Raw genomic sequence first — 7861 nt, forward strand, 5'->3', positions numbered from 1 at the left:
CACTAGAACACCTCTAGGACTGTCTTAACTAACTGTAGGCCCCACTAGAACACCTCTAGGACTTTCTGTAACTGTGGCGCCCCAACTGAGAACACCTCTAGGACTGTCTTAACTAACTGTGGCCCCACTAGAACACCTTAGGACTGTCTTAATAACTGTAGGCCCACTAGAACACTCTAGGACTGTCTTACTAACTGTAGGCCCCCCTAGAACACCTCTAGGACTGTCTTAACTAACTGTGGCCCCACTAGAACACCTCTAGGACTGTCTTAACTAACTGTAGGCCCCCTAGAAACACTCTTGGACTGTCTTAACTAACTGTGCCCCACTAGAACACCTCTAGGACGTCTTACTAACTGTAGGCCCCCTAGAACACTCTAGGACTGTCTTAACTAACTGTAGGCCCCACTAGAAACACCTCTAGGACTGTCTTAACTGTAGGCCCCCTAGAACACCTCTAGGACTGCTTAACTAACTGTAGGCCCCACTAGAACACCTCTAGGACTGTCTTAATAACTGTAGGCCCCACTAGAACACCCTCTAGGACTGTCTTATAACTGTAGGCCCCACTAGACACCTCTAGGATGTCTTAACTAACTGTAGGCCCCTAGAACACCTCTAGGACTGTCTTAACTAACTGTAGGCCCCACCAAACACCTCTAGGACTGTCTTAACTAACTTAGGCCCACTAGAACACCTCTAGGACTGTCTAACTAACTGAGGCCCACTAGAACACCTCTTAGGACGTCTTAACTAACTGTAGGCCCCACTAGAACACCTCTAGGACTGTCTTAACTGTAGGCCCCACTAGAACACCTCTAGGACTGTCTTAACTGTAGGCCCCTCTAGAACACCTCTCGGACTGTCTTAACTGTAGGCCCCTCTAGAACACCTCTAGGACTGTCTTAACTGTAGGCCCCACTAGAACACCTTTAGGACTGTCTTAACTAACTGTAATCCTACTTTACTGTATTCATAGAATTCAAATTCGTAAGTACACATTGTCAGAGAGTAAATCATATATTGTGTGATATTTTGATGGAATCAAGAAGCAGAGGAGGTATAGTGTTGTATTTCAGCCAACCTAATGATTTCTTCTTTCTAAACCATATCTCCCCTGCTGAAACCAAGCTGAAATAAATATGCTTTAGGCTAGTTGCTGAAGCGTTTGCCATTTGTCCTCACTGATATTAATATAATATATATTAATAATATATAATATTATTATATATTATTATATATAATATATTATAATATATAAACATATTTTGGCAACTACAGTTGTATATACGTTTTATGAAACATTATTTCCAATGAGCATGACATTATTACATTGAAAACCCAAACCAATTATAACGCAAACCCGAAGACAAATGTTAACAATACAGTTCATACATACAAAAACATGACATAGTCCTCATGGTTTTTACACATTGCATTTAAACGAAAGGTCATGATATGTTTGTCATAGGTCGCTGCGTTGTAACACCCCCTTAGGGTTCTGGTCTAAAGTAGTGTACTATTTAGGGAATATGGTGCCATAGGCTCTGGTCTAAAGTAGTGTACTATGTAGGGAATAGGGTGCTATTTGGAACACACCCTCGGTCTGAGGTCTGGCATTACTCCCTTTCTCCTCACATTAGAAATATTTGTACCTTTGGCGAACGTGGATTTTTTTCTGCCTCTTCTTCTGTGAATTGTCATTGCCTTTGTTGAGCGCTTTCAGCAAACTAAGCACCGTCAAATATACCTATATATCTATTTTTAAATGCATGCTTTTTTTTAAAGATAAGCATTTTTTACTGTTGCTAGAAAATACTGAAATATACATCAGGATTGAAAATGTCCTCCTCTTAAATATGTCCATACGAGTTTCTCGATTTGAGCCCCAAAGTTTTAAGTCTGCAAAATTACTGCAGTCTCTGTTTCGGCAACAAACTACTGCAGTCTCTGTTTCGGCAACAAACTACTGCAGTCTCTGTTTTGGCAATAAACAACAACACACGTAAAAGGGACTTGTCATGCCATGCAAAAATATCTCTTCCACTATCTGGCCCTTTTTCTCTCATCTCACTTTCCTCCTATTTCCTCATTCTTCGTCGTATTTCTCAGCAGGTTATTGAATTGTAGTTCCAGTGGGTCTTTTTCCTCAGAGCGCCCCCTACAGTTACATGCTGGTTTCACAGGTTGGGGACATACTGCTGTCCCCGGTTATCAGGGGGATCTCTGGTGTGAACATGTGGTTCTCTGCTTTGTGTCCACTTTGGTTGATGTCGACCTTACCCTCCCCACTTGCCCCTCCCCCCATCACACCCTGGGTGCAGTTCCCCGCTGATGCCTCTCCTGCCGCTCCCGCTGTCTCCATCAGGTTCTTCTCCTCGTGGTTCTCCTCGTTGGTCAACCCTTGACCCCCGAGACTCTGGTCCGGGGTGTCCTCGTCCCCTGGCGGGGTGTCCACCACTACCATCAGCCTCTCAGGGGACAGTGGGAAGATCTCGTCTTCTGTGCCCAGGTCGAGGGCCTCTGTGCTGGGGAGGAGCGGTGTGGTCTCCCCTTCAGGGGACTCATCCTCCATGAGGCTGGAGCTAATGTCCTGGGGTGAGGTGGTGCTGGGTGGCGTCGGGGGGACCTCGGTGGGGGGGCCCTCGATGAAAATGACCTTTAACCCTTTGGTTCCCTTGACGACAGGGTTGGTGCTGCCTCTCAGGGAGTTCCGGATGTTCTCGACAGTTCTGTTGAAGCTCTCTGTGTCGTCTCTGGGGGACTTTGTGGCACCATCTTGGTCATAGGGAACAAACCCATACATCCTGTCTTTGAGGAGGGTGGCATCTTGGGGGCTTTGGACGTCATCGACCCTCGACTCTGGGAGGAGGTCCAGAGACGGAGGGAACTTCCTTCCATATACAGAGCCTTCCCCAAACTCGTCCCTGCAGCTGGCGATGCTATCCATGCTGGGCAGGCTCTGTATTCCTTCACCTTCCTTCAGCAAGGGCTCCGTCGAAGAAGAAGAGTGCGGGACTTCCTGCATCTCCAGTTCTACTTTCTGTAAGGTCGGGGCCGGGGCAGGAGGGGACCCCGGGTGCTGATGCTGCTGCAACTCTGGGGTTGTCGTGGCGGTGAAGCCGGTTGAGGTGCTCATGGTGCTCAGGGAACAGGAAGTGTTGAGGTTGGTGAAGGACTGAGACCTGGCCATCTGGTTGTACATGGTTTCTAGGTTCTGAGCGTTAAGAAGCTGAGAGGTACCGCCTCTGAATTCGGGGATACCGCCTCTGAATTCGGGGCTACCGAGGTGCCGTCGCTGGGGGCTGCTGCTGGTGGTGATGGTGATGCGGTGGGTGGACCCCAGGAGGATGGATTCGGGGAACGTCTTATCCGTGGAATGAAGACTGGTGTTAGAGGCGACGCATTTGGGTGTGCCGGCCCAGCGGCTGGGGGACAGGTGGTTGTCCTCTCCTCCTTTCTCCACGACTACATCCATCAGCTCCATACTCCGGGCGAACGCGTCCTTCAGGTTCATTGAGACGATACTACCATTCCTCTTGGCCCTCTCCAGGGCCTCCCGCCTCTTTATGGCCTTCTCCTGCCTCTTCTGCTCCTTGTAGAACTCAGAGAAGTTGTTGACGATAATGGGGATGGGCAGAGCGATGACCAACACCCCGGCAATACAGCAGAGACCCCCGACTATCTTACCCAGCAGAGTCTGAGGGTAGATGTCACCGTAACCCACCGTAGTCATAGTGATAGTGGCCCACCAGAAGGAAGCGGGGATGCTGGTAAACTTGGTGGCGTCTTCGTCCTTCTCGGCGAAGAAGACGAGGCTGGAGAAGATCATAATGCCCATGGCAAGGAAGAGGATGAGCAGGCCCAGCTCATTGTAACTCCTCCTCAGGGTGAAACCTAGATCAGATTAGAGTAGAACAACTAAAACTGTATGCTCTCAATGAGTCAAACAACAGTGGTTCTTAGTCTTGGTCCTGGTACTGGTCCTGGGGACCCAAAGAGGTGCTCATTTTTATTTTTGCCGTAGCACTATACATCTGATTCCTGTGAATAAATGAATCGAACCTTTCATTGGTGGAATCAGGTGCGTAAGACGAGCACCCATTTGGGTCACCAGGACCAGGACTAATAGACACTGGGCTAAACAACATGCATACAGACCTAGAGACTGCAGCCCTGTGGAATGTCTGGCCAGCTTCAGAATCCTCAATATTCTCATGATCCGGAAAATCTGCACCACACGCCGGACGTTCTGGAACTGTAGAACGCTCTTGTTGGATTCCGTCAGGAAGATGGTGACGTAGTAAGGGAGGATGGCCAGCAGGTCAATGATGTTCAGGGGACCTTTGAGACAGACAGGGAGAGAAGGAGGGAGAGAGAGAGAGAGACCTTAATTTCTCCTTTTTGAGAGAGATCCTTGCTACTCTGTAAGGACCACTGTCCTGTAAGGACTGCTACTCTGCAGCTTTTGTGATCTGACTGGCATTGCTACTATACGGACGACACGTGTTCAGAGGGTCCGTGGCATAGCACAGGAAGTAGCACAGGAAATAGCACAGGAAGTAGCACAGGAAGTAGGGATGCTGAGGGTTTTGCATCACCCCTTGAAAAAATCTGAATAGAAACATGTTTTCATATAAAAGTATTATGTTTTTGGTCCCTAGTTCAAGTTCGGAGGCAAGGATAGGGATGGAAGCAACACTGTTAAATCCGATGATTAAATCAAGAATACAAATATTAAACAGTAGCTATGTTCTGCTCTTGAAGAAAAAAACTGCAAAACCATACCCCTTTAAAAGTGGTACGATGCGGTCTGTAGCCAGAAACACACACACACACACACACACACACACCACACACACACACACACACACACACACACACACACACACACACACACACACACACACACACACACACACACACACACACACACACCACACACACACACACACACACACACACACCAAGGTGAGATGTAATGTACCATGTAATATCTTACATTTATATGACTTTCCCTTCCATTGCCAATTCATAGCAGAGAACGGTTGGTGAATCTTGAGTCACAGCCTAACACCCTAGAGAATATAAATGAGTCACAGTCTAACACCCTAGAGAATATAAATGAGTCACAGCCTAACACCCTAGAGAATATAAATGAGTCACAGTCTAACACCTAGAGAATATAAATGAGTCACAGTCTAACACCCCAGAGAATATAAATGAGTCACAGCCTAACACCCTAGAGAATATAAATGAGTCACAGCTAACACCCTAGAGAATATAAATGAGTCAAAGCCCAGCACCCCAGAGAATATAAATGAGTCACAGCCTAACACCCCAGAGAATATAAAATGAGTCACAGCCTAACACCCAGATAATATAAATGAGTCACAGCCTAACAGCCTAGAGAATATAAATGAGTCACAGCCTAGCATCCCAGAAATATAAATGAGTCACAGCCCAGCACCCAGAGAATATAAATGAGTCGCAGCCTAGCACCCTAGAGAATATAAATGAGTCACAGCCTAACAGCCTAGAGAATATAAATGAGTCACAGCCTAGCACCCTAGAGAATATAAATGAGTCACAGCCAGCACCCCAGAGAATATAAATGAGTCACAGCCTACATCCTATCGAATATAAATGAGTCACTGCCTAGCACCCCAGAGAATATAAATGAGTCACAGCCTAGCACCCTAGAGAAATAAATGAGCACAGCCCAGCACCCCAGAGAATATAAATGAGTCACAGCCAGCACCCCAGAGAATATAAATGAGTCACAGTCTAACATCCTATCGAATATAAATGAGTCACAGCCCAGCACCCCAGAGAACATAAATGAGTCACAGCCCAGCACCCAGAGAATATAAATTAGTCACAGCCCAGCACCCCAGAGAATATAAATGAGTCACAGCCTAACATCTTAGCGAATATAAATGAGTCACAGCCCAGCACCCCAGAGAATATAAATGAGTCACAGCCTAACACCCAGAGAATATGAATGAGTCACAGCCTAAACATCCTAGCGAATTTAAATTAGTCACTGCCAGCACCCCAGAGAAGAATATAAATGAGTCACAGCCTAACACCCCAGAGAATATAAATGAGTCACAGCTAGCACCCTAGAGAATATAAATGAGTCACAGCCTAGCACCCTAGAGAATATAAATGAGTCACAGCCTAGCACCTAGAGAATATAATGAGTCACAGCCAGCACCCTATAGAATATAATGAGTCACAGCCTACACCCTAGAAAATATAAATGAGTCACAGCCTAGCACCCTAGAGAATATAAATGAGTCACAGCCTAACCACCCTAGAGAATATAAATGAGTCACAGCCTAGCACCCTAGAGAATATAAATGAGTCACAGCCTAGCACCCTATAGAATATAAATGAGTCACAGCCTAGCACCCTCATAGAATATAAATGAGCACAGCCTAGCACCCTAGAGAATATAAATGAGTCACAGCCTAGCACCCTAGAGAATAAAATGACACAGCCTAGCACCCTAGAGAATATAAATGAGTCACAGCCTAGCACCCTATAGAATATAAATGAGTCACAGCCTAGCACCTAGAGAATATAAATGAGTCACAGCCTAGCACCCTAGAGAATATAAATGAGTCACAGCCTAGCACCCTAGAGAATATAAATGAGTCACAGCCCAGCCCCCAGAGAATATAAATGAGTCACAGCCTAGACACCTAGAGAATATAAATGAGTCACAGCCTAGCACCCTAGAGAATATTAAATGAGTCAACAGCCTAGCACCCTAGAGAATATAAATGAGTCACAGCCTAGCATCCCTAGGAGAATATAAATGAGTCACAGCCTAGCACCCTAGAGAATATAATGAGTCACAGCCTAGCACCCAGAGAAATAAATGAGTCACAGCCTAGCACCCCAGAGAATATAAATGAGTCACAGCCTAGCACCCTAAGAATATAAATGAGTCACAGCCTAGCACCCTGAGAATATAAATGAGTCACAGCCTACCACCCAGGAATTATAAATGAGTCACAGCCTAGCACCCTAGAGAATATAAATGAGTCACAGCCTAGCACCCTAGAGAATATAAATGATCACAGCCTAGCACCCTAGAGAATATAAATGAGTCACAGCCTAGCACCCCTATAGAATATAAATGAGTCACAGCCTAGCACCCTGGAGAATATAAATGAGTCACAGCCTAACACCCTAGAGAATATAAATGAGTCACAGCCTAGCACCCTAGAGAATATAAATGAGTCACAGCCAGCCCCCAGAGAATATAAATGAGTCACAGCCTAGCACCCTAAGAATTTAAATGAGTCACAGCCTGCACCCTAGAGAATATAAATGAGTCACAGCCTAGCAACCTAGAGAATATAAATGAGTCACAGCCTAGCATCCAGGGGAATATAAATGAGTCACAGCCTAGCACCCTAGAGAATATAAATGAGTCACAGCCTAGCACCCCAGAGAATATAAATGAGTCACAGCCTAGCACCCCAGAGAATATAAATGAGTCACAGCCTAGCACCCTAGAGAATATAAATGAGTCACAGCCTAGCACCCTAGAGAATATAAATGAGTCACAGCCTAGCACCCTAGAGAATATAAATGAGTCACAGCCTAACACCCTAGAGAATATAAATGAGTCACAGCCTACCACCCAGGGGAATATAAATGAGTCACAGCCTAGCACCCTAGAGAATATAAATGAGTCACAGCCTACCACCCAGGGAATATAAATGAGTCACAGCCTAGCACCCTAGAGAATATAAATGAGTCACAGCCTAGCAACCCTAGATGAATATAATATGAGTCACAGCCTAGCACCCTAGAGAATATAAATGAGTCACAAGCTTAGCAC

At 45.8% G+C, this 7861-nt stretch overlaps 1 pseudogene; it reads right to left on the minus strand.

Annotated features, from left to right (window-relative positions):
* Positions 1-1975: 1975 nt before the first annotated feature.
* The window catches only part of LOC112073132 (potassium voltage-gated channel subfamily B member 2-like), a 12099-nt pseudogene continuing 6213 nt past the window's right edge, over positions 1976-7861 (minus strand).

Source organism: Salvelinus sp. IW2-2015, unplaced genomic scaffold (assembly GCF_002910315.2).
Source record: "Salvelinus sp. IW2-2015 unplaced genomic scaffold, ASM291031v2 Un_scaffold2161, whole genome shotgun sequence".
Lineage (NCBI taxonomy): Eukaryota > Metazoa > Chordata > Actinopteri > Salmoniformes > Salmonidae > Salvelinus > Salvelinus sp. IW2-2015.